This window comes from Podarcis vaucheri (genome assembly GCF_965113315.1).
Source record: "Podarcis vaucheri genome assembly, chromosome: 14".
NCBI lineage: Eukaryota > Metazoa > Chordata > Lepidosauria > Squamata > Lacertidae > Podarcis > Podarcis vaucheri.
In genome coordinates, this window is record NC_138752.1 from 13,478,856 (window position 1) to 13,506,035 (window position 27,180).

General features: G+C 44.0%; 1 protein-coding gene across 1 annotated transcript in view; it reads left to right on the forward strand.

Moving 5' to 3' along the window:
- Window positions 1-27,180, forward strand: part of SEMA6D (semaphorin 6D) — a 450,579-nt gene that overhangs the window by 157,515 nt on the left and 265,884 nt on the right. Inside the window, exon 3 of the mRNA XM_082198353.1 lies at window positions 13,873-13,940. The gene's annotated coding sequence lies outside the window, so the exon portion shown is untranslated. The remainder of the gene's footprint in view (window positions 1-13,872; window positions 13,941-27,180) is intronic.

Genomic DNA, 27,180 nt, shown 5'->3' on the forward strand with positions numbered 1-27,180 from the left:
CCACCTGGAGATCCTTGGAGGAAAGAAAGGCAGGATGGAAGTGTAAATAAACAAATGAGGGGAGTGGAATTACAGCAGAAGTACCCATTCTTGAATTTCATGCCTGGTGAGTCCTTGTGCATAGAGCCTGAATGCACTGAAATTGTAAACTCTTCCTGCATGATCTGGGACCTGGGGAAAAATGCAGAAGTCCCAGATTGCATGTGTAGCATTTGTGGGTAAAGTCTGTGGGCACAAAGCATATGGGTGTCGTCCCCCCCCCCGGCCAGCAATATTTATTCACATTTCCCCATTAACATGTACATTTTTGTACATGTTGTTCAATAGTAAAATTGCATCAGAAAATTTGGAGGATCGCAACTGTTGAAGAATTATCGTGTGCCTGGTTCAAATACAACTCACAGCTAGCTTTGAGGGGTACCTTTGACAAGAGCAGCATATTAAATTGAAATTGCCTCTCTAAGAACCCTCAAGGCTGGGCTTCAAGGGCCTGAAATTGTTCTCAAAATACCAAGTTCCCTTCTCTCCCATAGTCCACAAAAGCAGTTTATATTTCATGATACGCAATCATAGCTTTCTTAAGAAGTGGGAGTTTTTTTGGCTTTTAAGAAATTGTCTTAAATCCATAGGCAGGGATTGGGGCCAATGAAGCTACATTTTTAGCTTTCTTCTTGAGCTTACAACTCTTGCTTAGGGATGAGCAAATCTGTCCATTTCAGTTTCTCCAGGTTTCTCGTTTTCCCCATCTTAAGTCCTGCTCTCCACATTGCAAACACATGATTGCAAATTCTTTTTTTAAGTCCTCATATCGTCAAAGAATTGATGCTTTTGAATTATGGTGCTGGAGGAGACTCTTGAGAGTTCCATGAACTGCAAGAAGATCAAACCTATCCATTCTGAAGGAAATCAGCCCTGAGTGCTCACTGGAAGGACAGATCCTGAAGCTGAGGCTCCAATACTTTGGCCACCTCATGAGAAGAGAAGACTCCTTGGAAAAGACCCTGATGTTGGGAAAGATGGAGGGCACAAGGAGAAGGGGACAGCAGAGGACGAGATGGTTGGATAGTGTTCTCAAAGCTACCAGCATGAGTTTGACCAAACTGCGGGAAGCAGTGGAAGACAGGAGTGCCTGGTGTGCTCTGGTCCATGGGGTCACAAAGTGTTGGACACGACTAAACGACTAAACAACAACAAGTCGTTTCAGTGCACATTTATCCTAGTATACACATTTCTGAAAAGTGGTTTTCCCTAAAGGAGGAAAGGGGAAGGGCCATAGCTCAGTGCTGGAGCATCTGCTTTGCATGTAGAAGGTCCCATGTTCAAGATCCAACATCGCCAGGTAGAGTCAGGAGAGAGTCCTGCCTGAAATCCTGGACTGCTGCTGCCAGTCAGTGAATACAGTACTGAGCTAGATGGACCAATGCTCTGACTTGGTATGCATAAGGCACCTTGCTGTGTTCCTAAGATAATGCATTTCTGTATGCATTTTTATTATTTATTTTTACTAATATGCACATTTTGTCTGCACCCTGTACCTAGTACAGTCATACCTCGGAAGTCGAACGCCTTGCGAGATGAATGTTTTGGCTCCCGAATGCTGCAAACCTGGAAGTGATTGCTCCAGTTTGTGAATGTTCTTTGGAACCTGAACGTCCACCATGGATTCCGATTGGAAGCCACGCCTTGGTTCCTGAACGTTTTGGAAGTCAAATGGACTTCCGGAACGGATTCCGTTCGACTTCCGAGGTATGACTGCATGTGCATTTTGGGGCTGCAAAATTTGGAGAAGTACAAATTTTAAGGGATGACTGTCTTGTGGTTAATGCATTCTTTTGGAAAGTGTGAATTAGGTAGGTTCACCTTTAAATGGGGATGCGGGTGGCACTGTGGGTTAAACCACAGAGCCTAGGACTTGCCGATCAGAAGGTCGGCGGTTCAAATCCCCGCGATGGGGTGAGCTCCCATTGCTCGGTCTCTGCTCCTGCTAACCTAGCAATTTGAAAGCATGTCAAAGTGCAAGTAGATAAATAGGTACCGCTCTGGCAGGAAGGTAAACAGTGTTTCCGTGTGCTGCTCTGGTTCGCCAGAAGCAGCTTAGTCATGCTGGCCACATGACCCGGAAGCTGTACGCCGGCTCCCTCGGCCAATAAAGCGAGATGAGCGCCGCAACCCCAGAGTTGGCCATGACTGGACCTAATGGTCAGGGGTCCCTTTACCTTTACCTTTAAATGTGTCCCAGTTGAATTTCTCCCCATCCCTACTGCTTTCCACCTCCCTTTCTGTCCCCCTACACATAAAAAATATTTTTGGGGGGCCATATCCTCTGATTTTTAACTCCTCCCTTATTTATCACGAAGTTGACCAAGTTATGTTCTCTTCCCCCAGCCTATCACATGATGTGTCCTGTTTTCCTACTGCATTAATACGTCTTCTCTACCCCATCGCCCCAACGATTCTACGTAGAATTTGCTTCCTTCAGTTGGCCCTTGCTTAAGTTCAGCTTCTCCACTCATTTGCCTTCTGCTGTCAAACACACAGCAAGGTTTAGGTTCTTAAATCATCCTGACCTTGTGTCCACTTGCACAGGACACTTCATTTGCACCCTAATGATAGAATAACATAATATGATTTCACTAGCAGGGTGATAAACTCCTTTTATGTGTAACGTAATCAGATTCTTCAACCCTCTCTAGAGAGAATTTCTAGATTGGGTATTAAAAACTCACTAGGATTTTAATTTAATACCACATAAAATCTTACTTAGGTTAATCAAATCTTCAGCTCAGTGGGGAAAACCTCCACCCCTGACCATGAAAACTTTTTACAGGTTTAGAAAAACATGCTAAGCAGCTCTGAGATCAAATGAGGAGGAAATAGCTGGGTCTGAATGCGATTTATTTACTTCAGGGGCTGGCACTGTTCTGCCCAGCAGAACGACCACCAGTTTACCTCTGGCACCTGTGAAAGATCTCAGTAAATATCGATTCAGAAATCCACAATGCATTAGAGACTGTTTCCTCTTTCTGCACTCTTCTTGTTTGTATTAGCTGTGTCTCTTGCATTGAACATGCTCCCTTAAACATACCCAATTTCATTGGAAGACAAAAGTGACCCCACATTCACCTTTCCTTTCTGAAGACCGGTTTCTCTCTGTGACTGAGCTTGGCAGTGGCTGATGTAGGTGTCTTTATTCCCTCTAATTGGGGGGCGGGAGGCGTGTCTGCATTCCTCCCACCCTTTAGGTTTGTCTCTCTGACCTTGCTGTGGACCTTGGTTGGTCGCCATTAAGGGGCCTGGTAGGAATTTTTTCCACTTGGCAAATTGGCTCCAGCCATTTGGGTTTTCACCTACCTCGTAGCAAATTGTCACAACTTCCTTGGCATTGGCCGTTAGGCATTGATAAGGGTATTTTTCTTCTTTTCCCTTTCCTTTTAAAGTGTATGTGTTATATTTTATTGTTTGTTTTGTGTGTTTTTCTTTTTTTTTTCCCTTTATTATATAACTTTTTTTCTTTGTACGTGTAAGTTTATGTGTTTGTAATAATAAAAATTAATAAAAAAAAGATAAGGGTATTGTTATGTAGATGAGAGGGGGGGAAGAAGCGCCATCACCTCCCCCCCCCCATAGCAAAGGGTAGTCCGGTAAAGAATTCCGGGGGCGTGGCCCTGTCTGAAGCCTATGGAGGTGAGGGCCTAAGGCACGCCCCCGAGCGGTGACCCCGGGGGAACTCCTAGTTGATGTGCATCAGCAGGACTCCCCCTACTGGTGGCTAACCCTTCCTGGACTTCAAGCAATCAGGCTGAAGCTGGATAGTCGGATAGGACCAATGGCTAAGCCAATACCGCTCATTACCTGTAACCAATAAAGTTGTGGCCATTTTTCGCCCATTAACCTAAAATATTGGTGTCATGTATTTTTATTTCCGATGGGGGGAAGCGGGAACTCGCCACGCAACAATAAAAACCCTTAGTAATGCAATGTAGATTGTGGTGGCCAACCTGTACCCCTCCAGTGTTGTTGGACTACAGCTGTCCTGGTGACCATTGGCCATGCTGATTGGAGCTGATGAGAGTAAGACTCTGCAGACAACAGGAGGCCAACATCTACTCTAGCCTAGCTACATATTCAGAGTTGAAAAGAATCTCCTAATGGAAGGGACAATGGGTTTTCCCCCCAGCTAAATCCTACCCAGAATAGAGTAGTCCGACCTATACACGTAATGAACCTAAGCTTGTCATATCCTAAGCTTGTCATAGCCATTCACTTCATTTTTTTAAAATATAATTTTTATTAGTTTTTTTAACATATCATTTCCAACAGTAATTAAACATACTTTTACATCTTATTCAAATTTTTGACTTCCATCAATCCTGTCTGAAAATTTTCCAGTCTAATCTCTCAGTATGCATTTCTTATCTTCCCTATTACATTTCAAACTCATAACCAATATCTCTATCTTTTTATACTTTGTAACACTTTGTATATTTCTCCTTACAAAACTTATTGTAGTCCTACTAGCGTAATTTGTTGATTACAGTTGCTCATCAAATAATTCATATATGTCAGGGGTTCAGAGACAGAGGCAGAGATGAGGGGGGAGACGGAGAGCGATGGGGAAGAATCCCAGGACAGTGAGGAAGAGAATGACAGTGACTTGAGGTCTTCCATGAGTCTGTCAAGTGAATCAGAGGATTCCCAAAAGGAGGCGCCCCGAGTCAGGCAAAGGGGGGTGACAGGGGGAACCTGCCAGGAGCAGGGAAGCAGCAGGGAAACCCCGAGTGGGAGTGGGAGATTGGGATCGGCTTCCCAGCAGGAACGAAGTGAAGAGAGAGGAGTTCCCAGTGTGACACACGGAGCAGAGCAGGATGGAGACGGGGGGAGGAGATCAGGGCAGGACGTCATGCCGGAAGAGGCGGAGAGTAGTACAGGGAGTTGTGTAAGTGTCAAGAGGAAGGTCAGGGGTAGCGAACGCGCGCCAAGTTCAAATGTGGAGGCGCACGGAAATGGAGAGAGCCCGGAGGAGGAGCCTGGCCCCAAAGCACGAAGGAGGGGGGGACAGGCGTCTGAGGGATCGGCTTCAGGAGAGAGCAGGAGGGAAGGAACCCAGGGGGGCAGAAAGACCCTGCGGAAAAGAAAGGACAGGAAAAGGTGGTCTAGCACAAGCCTCTTAAACTGGTGTAGGGGCGGGACCGATTCAGAGGGGACTTCAAATGTCTAGCCTAACAGACACGGGGCTGCGCGCTCCGGCTGTGGAACTGATAATGAACTGCAATAAACATCCTTGTATATAAGAAGAGCTTGGCGTTGGTCTTTTGTGAGCTGAGACCTGAGGCAGCCCTGACAATATACTTCTTCCAATCTTCTGTAAATCTCTGGTCCCGCAGGTTTCGAATCCTTCCTGTCATTTTGTCCAATTCTGCATAGTCCATTAATTTCGTCTGCCATTCTTCTTTCGTCAGAATTTCTTCTTGTTTCCATTTCTGGGGTAATAATACTCTTGCCGCAGTTGTTGCATATAAAAACAATTTAACATCTTGCCTATTAATGTCCTTTCCTATAATACCAAATAAAAATGCTTCTGGTTCTTTTAAGAATGTGTATTTCAACATCTTTTTCATCTCATTATATATCATTTCCCAGAACTTCTTTACTTTTTTACATTCCCACCACATATGATAAAACGTTCCTTCTTTTTCTTTACATTTCCAACATTTATTATTTGTCTTATACATTTTAGCTAATTTCACTGGTGTAATATACCATCTATACATCATTTTCATCATATTCTCTTTCAAAGCATTACAGGCTGTAAATATTATCCTTTCCTAGTCATATCCATTCACTTCAATGAGTCTTCTCTGAGCAGGACTGGCGTTGAATCTATTTCAACATATGTCTTACAACGACAAAGTAAAGCAAGTGAATTCACTTGCCCCACATTTTGCCTGGGATGAGTCAACTGTTATCTCCAGAGATTCAGAAGCTGATTCGGATCACTGGAACACTAATTGTACTGGTGGGCCATACTGCTGTATTTTGAGCATGAAGATGAACTCGTCCACAAAAATATTCCCTGGCGGCTGCCTCCTCTTCCTATGCCGTTCCCTGGCAAGATATACCACTCTGCTGATGAAACCAGACCGCAGCTCCTTGTTCATTTGCTTAAATTGCTGTTCGTTGGAGAGCTCTCGTCGTCGTACCAGATCCTGCAGAGATTTACATGACCCTCTACACTTGTAGGTATGTCTTCTTGATAGCAAAGCCCTCGAAGCTGCTATGTATATTACAGCATTAAAAGCAATCCAATGTTAAACATAGTTCACTCCCCGACCACCCTGACACATAAAAGTTTTAAATTGCAGAGTTCTCTTACTGTGACTGTGCAGCTCCTCTATGCTCTTGTCATATCAGATTTTGAGAGCACACATATAATATTGCTTTCATTTTTTTTAAAAAAAAGGTATTAATTTCTTTCTGTGTCTGCGTGAGCATGAGTCAGTGGATCTCTAGGGTTCCAAGTCTGGAGATACCAGAAAATGAACCTGCAAACTTCTGCATGCAAGGCCGGTGCTCTACCACTGAGCTGTTATGGTTGCCCCCCATTTTAGTTTTGTTTTTTTTTTAAAAAAATATTTTTATTAAACAACTTCAACATAACAAATTATCAATCCAAATAATCAACTACATTATTTTCCCCCTTCTCCCCCCTCCCTCCCTCTCCCCCCCTCCCAGGACTTCCCTCAGCTCCCCTCTCTGATTTCTTTGCAGATATTATTCTCTGCATGCTATAAAATTACACATATCCTTGCCTTATCTATCATGTGTTCAACTAATAAATTTGTGGATATAAAGTATACTCGGAGTCGAGAGTGGATTTCATGCTCTTTATTCAGCTCATAGTGGTGAGGAGGAATGGAAGTTCCCCCAGAATGCCTGCTTTATATACATTATTTACACAATGGGTCCCACGTGACTGGCTAATTCAGGGATTCTCCTGTAGGCCAATCAGGTTGTGGATTCACTTCCACCTGGAGCTGGATTGGGTGGCTCCTGTGTACCAATCAGACTGCTGCATTCTGAATCCTATTGTTCTGAGGCCAATCAGACTGCTGCATTTGGGATCCTATTCAACTCAGTACATAACACCATGTTTATTCAAAACCTGCCAAGGGGTCCAGATCATTTTGTTGTCTTTTTAAGTAATTTGTTAAAAGTTCCCATTCCTCCTTGAAGTCACGATTGTCCTTATCACGCAGTTTGTATGTCAATTTGGCCAATTCCGCATAGCTCATCAATTTTTCTTGCCACTGTTCTTTCGTTGGGATTTCCTCATTCTTCCATCCTTGTGCTAACCAGACTCTTGCCGCTGTTGGAGCATACATAAGGTTGCCCCCATTTTTGCAGGTGATTTTTTTTTCAAAAGCTATGATGACATGAAGGCAGGGACGCTGAGCAGTTTTATTTGTCTGTGGCACAGTGGCCATCACAAAACATGGGGATAGCGCAGGTACCAGCAATCACAAATCAGTAGCAAATCTAAACTCCTAGCAGGACAAGCAACAGGAAAGCAGGGACAAAACATAGCACTAATAATAACACTAATAACATGCAACCCTAATAATTATCAGTGCAAACCAAGATTGACTACAGCATCAAAATACTATTGCAGATGGTCCTTGTTGCAGTCCATGGCAGACATCTTTGGAAAATCGTGGCAAATTTCTTGAGCCGCTGCTGTAAAAGGAGCCACCTTGTTTGTAAATATTTTATTGTGGTTTGTTAACAGATCACAAATATCAGTCAGGGTCCAGCAAGCACTTGTTCTCAAATGGTCTTCCCCCAAAAATGAGCTCTAATGTACTACATTTTCCACCTCCACAAACACATGGACACTTGGCATAAGGAATCTCTTTATACTTTCCTTCCAGAGTGGCTGAAGGCATTATTTGGAAACCAAGGAAGGTAGAAAGGGGTGTGTGTGTGGGTGTGTGGGTAAAATTTAGTAAATATCTTAACTGCTTTATATTCAAAAGACTCTCAAAGCGATCTACAGAAAATCAAAATTAAATACAGTATAACAGAGTTTCAGAACATTGCACAAAGCAGAGGACAAGTACCATACGGAAGAATATCAAAACTACATACAATACAAAGATTGATTATCAAACAAACAAAAACTCAAACTAATATACAATATAAAAATAAAACACAGTACAAAGGGATCAACCTACAAAGCGCAGGTCAAATACAATACAAAACAGGTCTAGCAACATACTAAACTGAACTGAAAGACAGCAAAATTAATAATTTCAGAACTCTATACAGAATAAAAAAATCAAATACAGAGCAAACATTGACATTAAAAGCCAATCTTTTTAAAAATGACGTTATACTATTGAATGAGTAACACTTCCAAATCCTAACCAATCATTTTCTAAAACAAGCACAGCTGACCAGATAACAACTCAGGTAGCCTTGGGATTGAAGTAGAAATAAGCCAGTGATGTATTCACTCTCCCTCATACCCAAAGGCAGGTTTGTGCTTCTAAGACTCGCGCTCTGAATAACAGTAAACAACTGTATTCTATCAGTAGAAGCTTTTCTAAGAGTAACCTTTTTCTAATTTGGGGGTGGGGGAATAAAAGCTCAGCACCCTTAACAAACTTTTGATCCCAGGATTCTTTTGGGGAAGTCCTGACTATTTAAAGTTGTTGTGCTATGTAGCTGTTTAGTCGTTTAGTCGTGTCCGACTCTTCGTGACCCCTTGGTCCAGAGCACACCCGGCACTCCTGTCTTCCACTGCCTCCCACAATGTTGTGCAATAGCTTTCGATTTATCGTGTGGATGAGGCTATTTTCACTAATTTATGCATATTTGTGCCCATTTCCCCTCAATATATGCATTTTTGTATGTGTTGTTTGGTTGGATAATGGCCTGGCAAAATTCAGAGAATGTTGAAGGATAATTGTGTTTCATGAAGGCTCACTTTGCCCCATACAAACATGCCTGAATCTTGATATCTTCTTTGGAGGCCTGTCTAAGGTTCCCCCACCTAATAAAGTGAAGTGGACTGCACCTAAGGAGAAGGCCTTTTGAGTGTTGGCACCCTGTTTAGGCAGCAGGTAAAGAGAACCACTGCTCTTTTTATTAGAATCCACTGGTTGTGTTGGGTTTTTTGCACTGTTGTCCCCTTGCTCAGCTTCATGCTGGTTTTACCCTTTTAGCTGCAGGGATTTACCGTATTTTTCGCTCCATAGGACGCTCCTGACCAAAAGACGCACCAAGTTTTTAGAGCAGGAAAACAAGAAAAAAAATCTGACTCAAATTTTGTACTAAACTATTTAAAACAGCAAAGTGTGTGGCTCCTGTCCACTTTGCTGCTTTAAAGCGAGCCATGGTATATAATGATGAGAATGGAAAAAGGACACATTCCATTATAATGTAGCTGTTTTCATTATCTTTTTTTTTTTATAAAATTTTTATTGGGTTTTCACATTTTTTATAGACGCACAAACAGAAAAAACAAACAGACAGAAAAAACACAAAAACAAAAAAGATATAAAGTTCCAAAAAAGAAAAAACTTATTTTCATAACCCTAGTCTCTGACTTCCCCCCATCCCCTCCCTTGCATCCCTATTCCCGAATTTATATCAGCAAATTATTATTTTCTCAAAATCTTAACCATCTCAATAATCCTTTTATAAAGAAAAACGATTGTTCTAAGTTGGATCTCAGTTCTCTTCCATCGATTTCCCATTTTGTCTTTCATAACGGTCATATTAATTAATTTCCATTATCCTGAGTGTTGTTAAAATTACATCTTTCCCTCCCTCCCATCCCCGATTTGCGTCCCTTCCCAATGTATGTCCAAAATATCAGTTCTTAGCCTGGGTTCCTCACGTCCGAGGCTCTCTCATCTCTCACAGTCCCTCTCCGCCGGTCTTGTTGGTAATCCTTTATATCTGTCATCAAATCCCGAAAGAGCTCTATCACAATCCATCCATAGTCTCTTACATACAACTGCTGAGGAATTTCCACAAGGCATGGATCTTTCAGATCATAGTCAAAGTCAAAGTCAGAGTCAATGTGGAGGCCCCAATTGTATTTCTTTATTTTAAATTCTTGAATTCCATAGGCTTCCAGGGCCTCCACTTTCGTCTGTTGCATCTTTCGTAGATTTGTTGTAGATTTAATCCAATAGTCTCCTTGCTTGTATTCCACAGATGTCAAATTCTGGTTAGTATCTTCCAACTTTACTTTCTCTTTCTCTTGTTTTGTCTCCTTCTCTTTAATTATCACTTGAAGTTCAGCTGTGGGTTCTTTCTCATTCCAATCCTCCTTACAATCAGCAGAGCTACTTGTTTCTGTAGTGAAGGTCATTATATGATTACTCATTTCTGAGATATGCTCTTGTAAGGTTCCCACCAATGAGAACATCCTTTCGATTTCAGCCAGTATCTTTCCATCCACAGCCATTGTAATTCCACAGAATTCCCCCTAGAGGGAATCTGATTCTTTAACGTTACTCTCTCCAACAGTCCTCTTTCTTATTTTTATTACTTTGTTTCCAACAATTTAAGTTCAATTGTAACACCTTTTAATCCAAAGGGGTCTTAAGTAGCAATTTTCCCTGTATACTGTATATTTGACAGCTTTGACAGCTGTCAAATTCTTTGCTTACAGGCTCCAAATTAGGACGCTCCCGGGCCCGGGGGGAGGGTTGTTTACAAAAAAAAAATAATGAACTTCCAAAATTCCACTCTCCTGCACAAGATTACTTTTCTTTTTACCAATCTTGGAAGTCAATATCTTTTTTAAACTCACCCTTTGCAGGGCAGGCTCTCCAGCTTAGTTCTTACGTCGTTGCTTTAACTCGTCTGCAAGGTGGGGGTGCGGACTTCCTTTTAGCACACCCCCCGATCGTCTCTAATTCAAGCAGAAAATTCTTAAAGTCCAATTTCCCTTTACTCACGGGTTGCTTTTTTCCAGCCGAATTTCAAGGAAGGAAGTCAGCGCTCTTCGGTCATGGCTCGCGGCTTCGCTCAGCAGGGGTAGCGATGGACTCTCGGTGCCACGCCACCCCCCATATCCCTTCCGCAGCCTTTAAAAAGGCTCTTCGCGGATCAGGGGGGGCGCTTGAGGCACCCGCCGAGTCTTCAGTCCGCAGGCTTCCGCGCCTGCGGTTTTAAGGGTCCCCGTGTCGCCGGCACGGCAAAGACCCGTCCCCCGCTGAGCCGATTCCCTCCGGAGCTCGGAGGGAATCCGCCATTCCCGGATCGCGCCAACCCCGGAAGTCCCTAATGTAGCTGTTTTCATTATCACTGGGAAGTCAGTACTGGCAGCAGTCACAAAAACTAAAATTTGAGCATTTTACTGTTATTAATCAAGAATATTAATAGTCAGGGAGAGAAACCAGGGCTGTGCAAAGGAGAAGTGCTTGGAGTATGGAGGAACAGCAAAAAGATGATGATGATGATGATGATGATGATGATGATGATGATGATTAATTTATTATTATTATTTATACCCCACCCATCTGGCTGGGCCTCCCCAGCCACTCTGGGCGGCTTCCAAAAGAATATTAAAATACTGTGAAGCTAAAGATCAAATGATTGTGCTCCAGTTCCTAAATCTCTGAAGTTTTCTCAAAACAGGCATGGTTGTTTTGAAAGGAAGATTCAAAATGGAGTGACTGAGCAAAGAACAGAGGAGGAAAAGAGGGCAGATAAATAGCTTCCATTCAATACCAAGAGAACACAATGTTTTTGGTTTAGTATAGGTGGACTGTACTTGTAAGAATTTGTATAATGAATTATAGAGTTGGAGTGGAATATCAGAGCCTCTTTTCAGCAGTAAAGATTAGCTACTAGGAACATGGTCCACACACACACAGGATGTCTGATTATAGCTGTGCAGTTTAAACTGTTCCTGAGCCAGATACCTGCTCAGTTTTAGCTGAAATTACTATTACTGGTTTGTGGAGATGCTTTGCATGTATTTATGACTATTTCCCCAAAACTGCTACTTGAAGAAATCCCCAAACTTACTATTTTTAAACTTCAAATGGAGCTCAGAATCCAGTTAGGCAATCCTTTGCAGTTGAATTAGGAGGCACTGAGAGACAGCAATTTGCTGCTCCCCACCCCACCCTCCACCCCAGGAGCACACAGCCTTCCCTCTGCTTGCAAACCTTGCAAACCTTGTCGGGACTTCAGGGGAAAGCAAAGTCTGTAGGCAGAGCAGTGTAGCTCCCCACCCCCCACCCCCCAAAAGCACCCTAGCAGCACACAATCTTCCCTCTCCTTGCAAACCTTGCAAACCTTGTCGGGACTTCAGGGGAAAGCAAAGTCTGTAGGCAGAGCAGTGTAGCTCCCCACCCCCCACCCCCCAAAAGCACCCTAGCAGCACACAATCTTCCCTCTGCTTGCAAACCTTGCAAACCTTGTCGGGACTTCAGGGGAAAGCAGAGGCTGCCGGCAGAGCCGCGTGGCTCCTCCCCCCACCCCCAAAGAGCAGCCCGGGAGCGCACAGCCTTCCCGCTGCTTGTAAACATTGCCGGGGCTTCAGGGGAAACCGGAGGTTGCCGGCAGAGCACCGCGGCTCCTCCCCCCACCCCCAAAGAGCAGCCCAGGGGCACAAGACAACAGCGATTTGGCTCCAGGGAACACACATTCGCTCCATAAGACGCACAGACTTTTCCCCTTACATTTTAGGAGGGAAAAAGTGCGTCCTATGGAGCGAAAAATACGGTATGCTGATTTTAGCTAGGGAGGGTGGGCAAGTTGCTGGGTTTTTTGCTTTTGTGGTTTATTTCATGTTCGCTTTTATTGTGAGTTGTGCTTTATTGTTTATGTGAAATACCCAGAGAACCCACCTCACATCCACAGAATGCTCTTCCCCCAAAGAATGCTGGGAACTTTTGTTCATTAAGGGTGCTGGAAACTGGAGCTCTGTGAGGGCTTTCCTAACAGCTCTCAACACCCTTAACCAAGTGCAGTTCCCAAGGTTCTCTCGGGAGGGAACCAGGACTATTAAAGTGGTGTAAGAGGGCTTTAAAAGTGGTGCGGGTATGACCTTGGTTGGATGAGCAGCAACATCCCTCAGCCTGTGTGTAGGCCCCACATAATACAATCATAATTATTTATGTCAAAACATCCTTAGTGCATGCTCCTTGCTTTTATTTTTAAAGATGCAAAATGCCAGATCTTTATCCTTGTTTTCTGATATTTGAAGAAAGATTCCCGAAGGAGAACTGAGAGGAATGAAATTTCTCTGAACTTGGAGGCATCTTGGGGATTTTAATGAAATAATTGGTACTTTATTGTCCCTCTCTGTGCTGACCTTTAATTTTTTTGTATGTATCTTTTAATGCTCTTTATTAAAACTAACCATGTCGTGCTCTGTTATTCCTTCCTGGCTGAGTGGTGGCGACTGCATGCATCAGGGCACAATGCCTCTAATCAAAATACTCTCTGGGAAATCAGTAGCCGGGTTCTGTAGCTGCCGTGTGCTTGTTGTGGGTGTTCATTTCCCTCTTTTAGTGGTTTCATCCAGGGCCATCTTACCCATAGGCACTAGGGGTGCAGGGCACCCGGGCACCGAGCTCTTAGGGGTGCCAAGCTGAGAGTCCAGGGCCCGAGAGTTGAGTCCGGGGAAGATCCCGCCCGTTGGTCGGAGCGCCATGGGGCGCCATAGCGGGCTCTTCTGCTGCGGGTGGCTCTGCAATGCAAGTTCGGGGGCGACTGAGCCAGCAAGACGTTCATCATTAAACGTCCTTCCAGCCATTGACAAGCCACACTTCCCATGTGTGCCTGAAGTTTGAAAACAAGCATCTATTTCATTAATATCCTTCTCTCCTCTCTCTTCAACAGGTTTGCCTGCCTCTGAGCCGAGGTCAGCCCGTATGGGAGCATCAACGCCAACCGCTTAAGAATCAGTGGTAAGAGCTAGAGACATATGCCTGGTGCTTGTGGGGGAATAAAGACACGTGGAAAATTCAACTTTTCCCCTTAACAGATGGAGATGGCATGCCTTCATAGCAGCGCTGATCTGTTGCTAATTCTTTAAGGTCTGGGCCACCAATAGTCTTATTATTTATTCAATTTATATACCGCCACTCATCCAAAGATCACAGGTTGGTTTACAGTGTAAAAATATTGAAGTTCAGTTGCCCGTTTCCTTACTTAGAAAAGAGATCCAAATCTATCAGGATATACCTTGAGTTGGAGGCAAGAAGATAGATCAGGATCTGCTGCCAGGTTTCTGGATGAGTTGCAGTATTTCCATGGGGACCACGTGTCCTGCTGTGCAGAGAGCATTCTCTGTTTGAATGAGTCCTGTTTGAAGGGCTCTCTGGTTTGGAGATAAGGAACTCCAAGATGGGATTGCTGGAGGGGCCTTGAAGTTGTCTTAACTGCTGGTTAGCACCAGGTCAGCAGGTTGAGCAGCTCGCCTGGTCCCAGTCTTCCCCTCTAGGGTGAGGGGCCTTTTGTTTCTATTTAAATTAGAGCAGTAGTTCTGTGCCTGCATATGTACCTGTAAATTGGCATGTGCAACGTGGATGCTAATCAAAAACATATTCTGCACTGCCTTTTTGTTTTGGTGATGGATTCCCCTTTTTTCCATGTGTCCACCCTAAGTGTGAAAGTGGTCACCTTAAGTATATTTAAGGGGGGAAACAACCTCATTTCCAGTTGTTTAAGAGGCAACAACCCCCTCCCCTTCACACACAGACACACGCCTCTGCTGGAATAAAGGGGGGGGGAATGGAGTGGATTGTTCACTCTCTTATGAGAATCATGACCCATGTTCAGGAGCAGCTAGTGTCATGGTTTGATGCTACAGAGCTGACTTCTGGCATTACTCCCACTTACACTTACCAGGATGGTGTAAGAGTCAGGCAGTAGGGAAGCAGTGAGATCAGGACCGTACAGGCCAATCCATTGCTTCCCCTGGTGCATCTGTGCAGCCCCAATGCCAGTGGCGTAGCGTGGGTTGTCAGCACCCGGGGCAAGGCAAGTAATTTGCGCCCCCTAACCCGTGGATTTGTGCCCCCTAACCAGTGGATTTGCGCCCCCTAACCCTAACCCCCAGATGTTGCACCCGGTGCGGCCGGCCCCCCCTGCACCCACCACGCTACGGCATTGCCCAATGCCACTGCTGTTCTGCCCCATTTCCGCTGCTGATCTGCTGCACCATCCCTCCATGCTGGCCTCTCCTACCCAGGTTAAACCTTAGCAACTTGAAGAAAGGTGGTCGTGGGGGGGACCCTTCTCTCTTAGTCGGCAGATATTAACACGGGATGGGCATTCCAAACCATGAAAACTTTTCAAGTGAAAACTGGCATGGTACCATTTTGGAAGGACTGTACCATTTTAAATTAGCCTTTCACCATGTTCCCTAGCAACACTTCCATTGAGATCAATGGCGGCTTGGTTCAAAGATCTCACTCTGCAATCAACCAGCCCCCACCTGTCTGCCTTCCTACTTACCATCAGTCCTGGGGGGTTGTCAGCTTCCTTTTCCTTAGTCTCAGTGTTGCCTTTGCAGTATTCAGCAGGGAGGAAGATGGGGACAAAACTAGAATGAGTTGGTTCTGCCTCTCAATGGCTCTGGCTTCACCTACTGTTTGGCTTCCCTGCCTTCTGCCACGGCACCCTCAATGGGCGCCAGCCACCACACATTGAGTCAACAGTCTCTTAAAAGGGCATTATTTCTTCAGTAACTTGAGTGGTGGTTGTGGTCGTAGCAAGACTACATTATTTGTCCATCCCTTCACACTTCACTTCAGCATTTATGTGGCTTTTGAATTCACGCTTCAATATATTTTCTTGACACAAGAAAGGGCTTCAATGGGCATGTGATGAATGTCCATATTAAATTAATTCTCCCCTTTTAATTAAGTTCATCTAAATTTAATTTTGCAATTTTATTTCAGTAAACCAACCTGACTTCAACTGTTGCATGTGCTTTTTCTACCACTGTTCACTCATAATTGTACCTATGAAAGATTTATGACTTAGGGAGATAATTCTGAGCCATTTTGAATGTGCTCGGCATATGCTTCATGGATGACTAGTAACTCAAGCAATTAGTATCTCAGAGGACTGTTCAATAAGAGTGACTGTACACTAACCTCAAGATGCATTTCAGACCTAGAATCTGCACTTTGGGAAGCAGCTCGCCTCTTCCCCAGGTGCTTTGTATTCTGCTCAATTTGGCTCAGGGTCAATTCCGCTTCAAGAAAAACAAACTCTAGTTCCCACCTTGTTCACTAATAAAATAGGTCTCTTTTTTCCCTTTGGACAGAAATGGATGAAATTTGCAGGCATAGTAGCCTCTTCATAGTAGATTAAGCTTATCATCTAGGAGCTCTTCAGCTGGGTGTCTTTAACATTTTTAGTTTTCTGGCAGAATTGGATAAAATTTTCAGGCATGGTTGTCCTTGCATTGAAGCAAATTTCAGAATGATAGCTGCATTTGTTCTTCCGCCAACAGCAATTATAGGTTGTTGTTTTTTAAGGGTGTATTCAAATAAAAATCACTCTACACTCCCCTTGTGTTTTGTGGGTATGGATGTAGCAGGCCTGAGAAAGGGGTGCTTAGGTACAAAACTTCCAAACTCACAGACAGATGGGTTCATAGGAGTCACTTAAGTTGATTGGAGGATGTGGGGGGAGGAGTAAAGAATATGCTTTCTCCCTGTGGCTTTTTATGGACACTGGAATGGATGCAGGTTCAGTAGGTGGAGCTGCACCCCAAGATCTGAGGATTGCATGGCTTTAGTCACCTGGTGCGGCTGATACCAGATGCAGGAGATGCAGAGGCACGTAGTTGACTCTGGCAGACATATGGAGACACCAAGATACAGTTTAAATTAAGGTCCTTTTTAAAACCCAGGACAAAATTAGGGTTGATAAGAAACCTGTCTGAACCCAGGAATCTTCGTAGTTAATCCTCCATACCAACTGCTAAATTGGTTTTTAAAGAACTCTTTTCTGGAACCAAACAATGTATCTTTCATGTACTGTATATACAGATAGATATCCCCCCCCTTTCCTTTTCAAGTTCATTTTTGGCCTCTCAAGAAAGCTCTCGTTATTTAGCGACGGGTGAAAGTGTTGTTCTTTCCCAGACTCCTGAATGCCTCTGGATTAAATTAACTGCAGTGCGTAAGGCTGAGCGAGTCGACACTTAGAAAAGTTTCGCAAAGAAACTCAAGTGCCTCATTTAATCTCCTATAGAGGGAGGGGGAGGGAAGGGAAGTAGCAGTCTTTGGCATGATGAAACACATCTGAGCTTTAATGTGGGAGTCTGGATGAGGCCCAGAGAAGGAAGCACTTGAAAATTGCAAAATGGCACAGTTATGTTGTTGTTTGGTTTTAAGATAGTAACCACGTGAGGGGAATTTATTATTATTATTAGAAAGAATGAATGAAAAGAAAAGAAAAGAAAAGAAAGATGCTAACTAGGGAAGGGGTATGTTAAACTTCCAGCATCTTAAGAATGTGTAATGACTGGCTGCCAGTACAGCTGATTCCTGCTGGGTAATGGGGGGTGCCTACCATGTAAATATAAAGGGGGTTATTTAGGAGACCCAGTGAGCTGTGAATTATTGCCTTGGTTGTCACAAAAAGAGGGGAAAATGAGTTGCGAAAAGGAAAGGACGTGTGCTGGGTTCTGAAAAGCTTCACGAGATTTTTTGGGTGATGGGGGTGGTGGGAACTCATATGTACTTTTCCGTGAAAAGAAATATTTGTTTTGTCAGATTGCAGAGCTGCCAGCCCACTGCGATTGCTTTGTAAAATCCATTACGGAAACAAAAGGAATCTATTTTTATGCCACATGCAATGCAGAAATGAGAAGAAAATAGGCTTCCAAGCCCTACTTTCTTATCTTAACTTTTCTAATATTTGCCCACTTGCAAAAGTTAACAACTGGAGCTCCAGTCCCAAGCCAAATGAGTAGTGGGTTATTCTGTCATTAATGGGGGTTGGAGGAGGATGGATCCTGGATTCTTTTAGAATATGGTGGGTTTGGTCTGCTGCTTCACTGCTGGGTTTTGTTGTTTGAAATTAATGAGTGGTTCTAGAACTTTCTGGAAGTTAACAGTTGGTTAGAAACTAGAATTTAGGTACACTTGTGATGAGTTTAGTTGACCAGCCTTCCCAATAAGAGATGGTTCTTCTTAACTGTAGCCATGCCAAGGTTGGAGAACATCAGGTCCCAGGGGTCAAATGTGGCCCTCTAAGCCTTTCCATCTGGCCCCCAGGCAGGAGCGAAACTAGGCTTTCTTTCACCTGAGTCAAAGACTCTGTTCAGCATGCACACCAACACACGTTTGCATACACATGGAGACTGACGGAATGGGGAAGGCCATTGGGCTCAATCCTGCTCTCCCACTCATTCCTTGGAAGTTGAATGACTAAAGAAGGCTATTGTGTGCCTTTGAAATGCGAAACCTTGTCCTATCCGATCGGTAAAACCTATGTTGGAGCTAGTACTTGCTGATATGGTACATTCCTGCTCTTGAGGGTCAAGGCGTAGGCGGCTTTCAGACAAGACTTCATTCTGTTTTCCTGATGTTTCCTTGCCTGACAATTTCCACATTTTGTGTCATCTTTCACACAATGTAAATGCTGCTACTGGAAACCTAGCAGAATGTAAAGGGCGTTTAGTGCTCATTTCCGTATTGTTCGCTTTCATTAAAAAGAATAAAATCAATTTGCAAACACGTTAAACCTGGAAAATCATAGAGGTTTTGCATTGTAATTTCATACGACGACAAAATCGGGGGTTGTATTCCGGCATGCAGTTTCCTCCCACCATTGGAACTTTAGCGTAACATAGTGGTATATTGATCAAAGAGCCACAGTCAACACAGTACAACACATAAATAAAGTGAAAAGGGAACATTGGGATCTGGGAAAGAAGCATTGGGATTATAAATAGGAAAACTAACGCTACAGTCCCCATATCTGAATGCATGCCTAGTCTCCTCCACCTGTGGCAGAATGAGGTGGTCAGAATCCTGAGGCTTTTATCTTTTTGGGAGAGTTTTTTCACAGAGAGAGTCGTTCAAAGTGTATCCCATAGCCCCAGCTGTATTTGAAGCGGCAAAGCCATTCCATCACCAGATTTCCTGTATCTGTAAACCAGACACAAAATAAGTAGGCTGCCCCCAAAATCTTGATTTATATAATTAGTTCATTACGTGTCTTCCAGTGCAGTCAGTGTTGAAAGGAAGATGGAGAAAAATCCAGTCTACTAGTTAATCCTCCACCTCCTGGGAAATGAATTTGCCTAGCGTGACTTGAAAGGCAGAAATAATAGATTTGCTTAACACTTCTGAAGTCTTTTTGAGGGTGGGCAGCCAATTCAAACACCATGTTAGCTAGCCCCTATAGGGCCACTTGGGTGAACCCCATAGTCAACATAGTCAACATTTCTCTGCAGCAGTGCATCACAGGAAACCCGCCATTTCTTGGCCCCATTCATAGATCACAAACAGTGAGACTTGTGAATAGAGCGGTCAGTCTGCGGCCCTCTCCTCTAACAGTTGTTTCTTGACTACTTATAGATGGAGGAGAAATTTGATTCAGTTTGCAATTAAAGGCAAACCTACCTAATTCACAGGGACGCGGGTGGTGCTGTGGGTTAAACCACAGAGCCTAGGACTTGCTGATCAGAAGGTCGGCGGTTCGAATCCCTGCGATGGGGTGAGCTACCATTGCTCGGTCCCTGTTCCTGCCAATCTAGCAGTTCGAAAGCATGTCAAAGTGCAAGTACCACTCCAGCGGGAAGGTAAACGGTGTTTCCATGCACTGCACCTGCACTTGTTCGCCAGAAGCGGCTTAGTCATGCTGGCCACATGACCCGGAAGCTGTAGGCCGGCTCCTTCTGCCAATAAAGCGAGATGAGCGCCGCAGCCCCAGAGTCGGCCACGACTGGACCTAATGGTCAGGGGTCCCTTTACCTTTACCTAATTCACACTTTCCAAAACAACAGGAAAACTGAAACAGCCATCCTCATTTCCCCCAATTTTGCAATGCAGTTCTCTAGTCAAAATGCAATGTACAAAAAATGCATCATACTAGCAAATATTGCTTTGCAAAAAAATGTGCATTTCAAGCAAAATGCATATTAGACTGAATTTAGGATGGGGAAAATAGAGACTGGACTTGACAGATTCTCCTGTCCTTGGCCCCATCATCCTTGGCCATGCAAACTGGGGTGAATGAGAGTTGGAGCCCAGCAACATCTAGTGGGCTCCAGATTCTCCTCTGCTGCCTTTAAAGCTGCTCAAGAAACCTCAGAAACAGTTTGGAAATTGGTGGTTTACACAAGCTAAAAACAATTTCTTGTTTTTCAGTGTTTATTGCCTGTTCCCCTGCTAAAAATCCAGCATCACCAATAAAGAATACAAATATATATCTCAGCTCCTTTTTAAAAAATGCCTAATGATCGTCCAAATTTATCTATGAGGATGCATTTGTGGATAAACAAATCTTTCCTTTCACAACCCTTTAGATTTCCCATAATGCAGTCATCTGCCCAGACCTCCCTTTAATGAGCTGAAAACCTCAATAGTGCCTTTTGTTTATAATAAATATTGCCTACTAATGTTACCAGTGCTATTGTACGATGTCTCAATAGAGGATTATTGCTTTGTGTAATACGTTAGCTTTATGTCTTTTCTTCTTGAGAGTGGAGCTGATACCAAGTGTTTAATCTGCAAATGATGCCATGAATAATGTACCCCAAATATAACATCAGGCTGTTGTCATTAAGGCTCCCAGTGAAGTCCTGGGGCATAAAATGTAGATTCGGCTGACTGATCAGTGCAGTCTTCGACATTGAGGCTTAAGGCTGAACTCTGACTTGTAAGGAAGTATAAAGTAATATTTACAAAATAATATCAATGATAAATCACTACAGTGGTGCCCCGCAAGACGAATGCCTCGCAAGACGAAAAACTCGCTAGACGAAAGAGTTTTCCGTTTTGGAGGTGTTTCGCAAAACGAATATCCTATGGGCTTGCTTCGCAAGACGACAATGTCTTGCGAGTTCCTGCTGGTTTTTTCCCCCTCCCCCCCTTTTTCTAAGCCGCTAAGCCGCTTATCAGCTGATCCGATCAGCAGATAAGCCACTAAAAGCAGCTAAAAGCCTCTAATAGCACTAATCCGCTAATCCTTCAATGGGCTTGCTTCGCAAGATGAAAAAAAATGCTAGACGAAGAGAATCACAGAACGGATTCTTTTCGTCTTGCGAGGCACCACTGTATTGGTTATTCATATTTATAACCCTTTCAAGGTGGCATGCACAGTTGTTCCCCTGCCCTTCGGCTGCCATATCTTCACAACAACCCTGTGAAATTGGGTCCTCCCTTAAAGACGGCATGTATTGCGGTGAGACCTGGACAACCGACACCCTGTGTTGTGGGTGGGTTCAATTGGTAAGCCGCAATACCCGATTGGTAGGTCCCTCAAAACTGGGTACAATCTGGCCAATGGGACGCAGTCCAAATGGTTTGAGGGACCTATTTATGCCCATGCACGTGACCCAGAGCTTCCTCTTTCGGCGCATGCATTCGGAACACCCACCCACCTCTCCCTATATTTAGGCCTGTGCGCTTGACCTTGCTATGCTGTCATGTGTCGTCTGTCATTGGGACAGGGGCACAGCAGGAATTTCCCCCACTTGGCTGATTGGCTGTTGCCATTTGGGTTTCACCTGCCGCGTAGCAAATCGTCACAAATTGTAAGGTTGCGGATAGGCTCTGGTTCAGGTGATAGGGATGGGAGAACGCTCTCGCCATCCCTATGTGAAGGGTATTCCGTTAAAGGAATCCAGGGACTCGATGGTTTGGTCAACCCCTGAGAGGGGGTTGTGCCCGTGCCTGAGTCCAGGGGGACATTTGGGGGCGGAGTTAGCCCATTCCCGGCTTTCCGCTTATCCGGGTGTTCACCCTTGGCTGACCTATGCTGGAACCTGGGTCAGCGCTAAATGCATGGCAGGGAGCTAGTCGAACCCGAGCCTATGCAACCAGTCACTTTCTGTAATCAATAAAGTTGTGGCCTAAATTCTGCCAAAAACCAGAACCAAAATTTGAGTCTTGTGTGAATTTATTTAGGGGGGAGGTTTCTGGGTCTGAACACGCAAATGGGCTAGCTAAGGCCACATTGTGAGCATCATGTCTGAGTGCAGACTTGAACCTGGGTCTCCCCTGTCCAGTGTTTTTAATTTATACCCTCCCTCTATCCTCCATAGAGCTCAAAGCAGCTCCATGGGATATTGCTATCAGAGGCACCACCAGGTTTAAGAGGGATCTGGACAAAGTGTCTCCCCACCCAGATTGACTCCTACCCACCAGTCCCTGTCAATGTCCAGTGCCTTCATAAGTCATCACAGCATTTTTTTTATTTTTTTTAAATCCTGTTTTATATATGTCTCAATTTTCTCCTAACCATTTTAGAGATTCATTCTTAGGAAAAGAGGCAGTGTATAGATATAAATATTTTAAGTAAATATAGTACAATAATAATTGAACCAGGTTTCATAGGTATGACTTCATGCGCTTATGTGCTTTGCCATTAAAGCTTAGAAGTTTGGCCCAACTAGAATCAATATCCAGTGCTATTTAAACACTCTAAAAATGATTATGCCATTACCTCTTCCATCCAGTTAATACAAATTATACAGTGATATTAAATTTACTGCAAACAGATCCTTAGCACTTGGATACTTCCAAAGAGAATTATTTTGCAGTTTATAAAACCAGATCTGGTTTTGGAAGGAAAGAACAGAAATATGTTATTAAATTCCATTTTGTGGTACAATATAATCAGCAAAGCAATTGATATGCTACCTCGTGGCAAGAATTTAAGGAAGAAAAATAATCAGAACACAGCTTAATTGGGGGAAAGCTTGCTCTCCCCTTAAATGAATACTTCAACTTTTTGTTAATGCAGTTTTACAGAGCCAGGGAGTGAATGGAAATTGCCGAACAGCTGCGTAAGAAGCAAGTTACACTACGACAACACACAAAAATGGAAATTGTTGACATGGCAAGCAGGATTCTGCTTGGAAGAATTGTTTGAATTCGTATTTGTTAGATAATAGCAAAGCTTCTTTTTTACATACTGTAAAAGCTGAGGTTCTGCAGAAACATTGTGTGAAACATTTATGGGGAATCCTTGGGCCCTTCTGTGCTACACATTTAAAGCAGTATGATCGACAAGAGAGCAGTGTGACTGGGAGCAACTTCTCCTGGGGAAGCGCAACAGGTAACAACAGGTATGGCTTTCCCTGTCCATTCCTCTCTGCGTGTTCCAGTTACTGTTCAGATGGACTCTGCTTTCTCCATGGGCATTTTAAAGCAAGCAGAACAGGCTAATCTCAACATCTGTACAAATTGCCCTCTTCCAGGAGGAAGAATGTAGGGTACACACTGAATATGGGGCCAACTTTGACAGGTGGATAAGGATACCCACCTGCCAACCACCTAGCGCCATTGTGACATAAGGCGGAAACTTCAAAGTGGTTCAATCTCTGTTAAGTTGTTGGTGAACATATCAGACGACACAGCAATTCTTCAAACAGCTCTTGTTTATTCACAGGCCAGAACAGAACTGAACTGAAGGGTTCAGCCAGCCTGCTTATATAGAGCTCCACTAGAACGCAACAGTAACCACTTTCTGTAACTATCCAATCACTGAACATCACTTTCAATCCCTTATTTGCATATGTGGACCTGAGTGAAAACTATCTACAGTATCCCCCTGCTGGCCCAGGGTGAGAACTTCAGTACATAACAATCTCCACGCTGTAACCAATGAGGAGCTCCCTAGCGCAGCCAATAAGAGCTGTCAGCAAGCGTTTGCTTGCTGAGGAATAATTGGAAGTGCACTTTAGGCCCCTGTTACTTTGCAGCCATGTTCTTGCCTGACCTACAGCTGATGTTGCAGATGGGTGTGGTGTCAGGGAAATTGCCTCAGGTCCAAACAGGACCCCACTGCTGGACCTAATTAGGTCCATGGGCCAGAGGTTCCTCATTGAATCATAGACTCCTATGAAGAGAAGAAGAAGAGTTTGGATTTGATATCCCGCTTTATCACTACCCGAAGGAGTCTCAGAGCGGCTAACATTCTCCTTTCCCTTCCTCCCCCACAACAAACACTCTGCAAGGTGAGTGGGGCTGAGAGACTTCAAAGTAGTGTGACTGGCCCAAGGTCACCCAGCAGCTGCATGTGGAGGAGCGGAGACGCGAACCCGGTTCCCCAGATTACAAATCTACCACTCTTAACCACTACACCACACTGGCTCTGTGAGAGTTGGTCATCTAGTCAAGTCCCTGAAATACAGGAGTCTTATGCACAACGCAGGGCTCAAACCCAACACCCTGAGATTAAGAGTCTCGTGCTCTACCGACTGAGCAGATCCACAGCACAAAGTAAATCCCGTTGAGTTTAACAGGGTTCACTCCCAGGTGAGTGGGTATAGGATTGCCGCCTGAATGATTGACGCTTAGATTTCCTTCAAGTGGGAGAAAGGTTTTTGCTATTAGAAACTCAGCATGCAGTCAAGCAATTGAGCCAGGCAAACTGTATGGATTATTTACGCTGATAAAACTGGAGCAGGGAAAAAAGCAATGAATTCACTAAACACATAAACAGAGCAAACTTGGGCGTATTTATTTTTCCATAGAAATTATTTTTGTTGAGGAGGGAGTCTTGGGGAGGGGGAGAGTTTCCCGATAGTGGGATTGATGGGTGCAGCATGTGTACATGATTTTCCCATGACTTAAAGAGGAGGGCTAAATTAATATTTGCAGAGATAATATTGAGTTGCATTAGCCGTACCTCTGGCCTATCTCGAAAAGCCCATTAAACCTATATGATCCCATTTTAACTCCGCTGATGGCAGTTGAAGTCTGAACTTGTCTTTTGCACAGCAGAACAGAACTGTGTTGGTGTGCGCCAAAGAGATCATTATCCCCTTTCAGACAACCAATGTACCGTGAGTGATCTGGGGAGGGGAGATAGATTGCAGCTGTTGGCCGTGTCCCAGAATTCTGCACATTCAGTAGACTGTGAGTAGGCCCTGGGCAAGTGCAAACTGTTTTGCAACCCGAAATTTTAAAGAGAGCAGGATCTGCAATTATGTAGACAACCCACGCATGCCATTTTCTATGCATGAAGGGCCAGTTCACGTATTCCTCTGAATGTTCATAGATCAGGGAGGGAAGCCTACTGGTGCACAACCTTGTCTCTCCTCCTTTAAGCACATTCACTTAAATGCCTAAGATGAGCTCTTCGGGGTTTGAGCATATTACACCGATCCTGGTCCGACCGCACTGGCTACTAATTAGTTTCCGGGCCCAATTCAAAGTGCTGGTTTTGACCTATAAAGCCTTAAACGGCTCAGGACCGCAATACCTCAAGGACCGCCTCTTTCCTTTTGAACCTACCCGGACCCTGCAATCACCTTCTGAGGCCCTTCTTCATGAACCTCCTCCTCAAGAGGTCTGGAGGGTGGCAACACGTGAACAGGGCCTTCTCTGCAGCGGCTCCCCCTCTGTGAAATCTTCTCCCTGGGGAAGTTTGCCTGACGCTTTCATTACACACTTTAGGCAACAGGCAAAAACGTTCCTTTTTAACCAGGCCTTTGGTTGACCTGATTGACATCCTATGCCCTTTTAAAAGGTGGCTCTTGTTTTTTTTGGGGGGGGGGGTATTGGGTTATTGTTTTTATTTTTATTTTATATATTGTGATCTTTTCTGTGAACTGCCCTGAGGCCTCCAGGTATAGGGTGGTATAATACAGTGATACCTCGGGTTAAGTACTTAATTCGTTCCGGAGGTCTGTTCTTAACCTGAAACTGTTCTTAACCTGAAACTGTTCTTAACCTGAAGCACCACTTTAGCTAATGGCGCCTCCTGCCGCTGCTACGCCGCCGGAGCATGATTTCTGTTCTCATCCTGAGGTAAAGTTCTTAACCCAAAGTACTATTTCTCGGTTAGCGGATGCTGTAACCTGAAGCGTCTGTAACCCGAGAAGGGAAGGGAAAACTACGTATGCTTGTCTTCAAGTGCAAGCTGACCTGATTTTGTCCCTCACCCCTACACTCCACAGACAACTGCCTGCATTGCTGATACCTTTGAGCTCATTGTCCTCGTTCCAACTGAAAAGTTTTTGTTCCTTCGCTCTTCTTATATTCTGCCCCTCATGCCAGATGCATGTCAAACTTTCAGAAACACTTCGGTGTCCACACGTTTAATCCTAACTTTAAAAATGATAGCCTTACCTTGCTTTAAAATATCATTCATATCTTGAAACGAAAATCTTTTAATAGTAGGAGGACTAAAGTGGTGGGGTGGGGGGGGCGGGTTTGAAGAAAAAGGCTTTTTTCAAGATGACCAGAGAGAAATGAGGAAGAGTGGTATAATTAGGCTGTGGTCATGTTCTGGGGAAAATTGGGCTTCCTTGGGTAATATAAATCTCTTTTTTATTATTAATTCATTGTGTATGATTAGAATCAGGTCACGCAAAAGGGCACAGTGTCCTGATCTCTGTCTAAAATGAAGTTCTGGGCTGCACAGAAGAATAAAATAACGTCTTTGACTGGGCTGGAGATAACAGAAAGTGCAATACTGCTAATTAGCAGACATGGCAAAGTTGCTTTCTGCCATTTTTAAAGAGTGGGTTCCAAATTTAGCATTCTGCTTTAAGATTTTGAAAATGCCAGATCATTCTGTGGTAGTTCTAAGTGAAAGTACCAAGAATTCTAATCCATTAATAAAAAATATGTTGGGAGCCAACCAGAACTTCGTTGGCTGGGTTTTTAAACCTGAAAATAGGAAGTAGGGGAAATTGTATGTCACTTTCAATTACACTTTTCTTTACTTCCTATTCTAAGGTTAAAAAACCCAACCAACTGTGCACCTCCCTGTCAGTCCAATTCAGTGCCATTGCCTCCCCAACCTGATACATCTGCAGCACTCTCCTTTTTCCCCCTTTTTAAATATGGGGTTGTTGTTGTTTAGTCGTTTAGTCGTGTCCAACTCTTCGTGACCCCATGGACCAGAGCACACCAGGCACTCCTGTCTTCCACTGCCTCCCGCAGTTTGGTCAAACTCATGCTGGTAGCTTCGAGAACACTGTCCAACCATCTCGTCCTC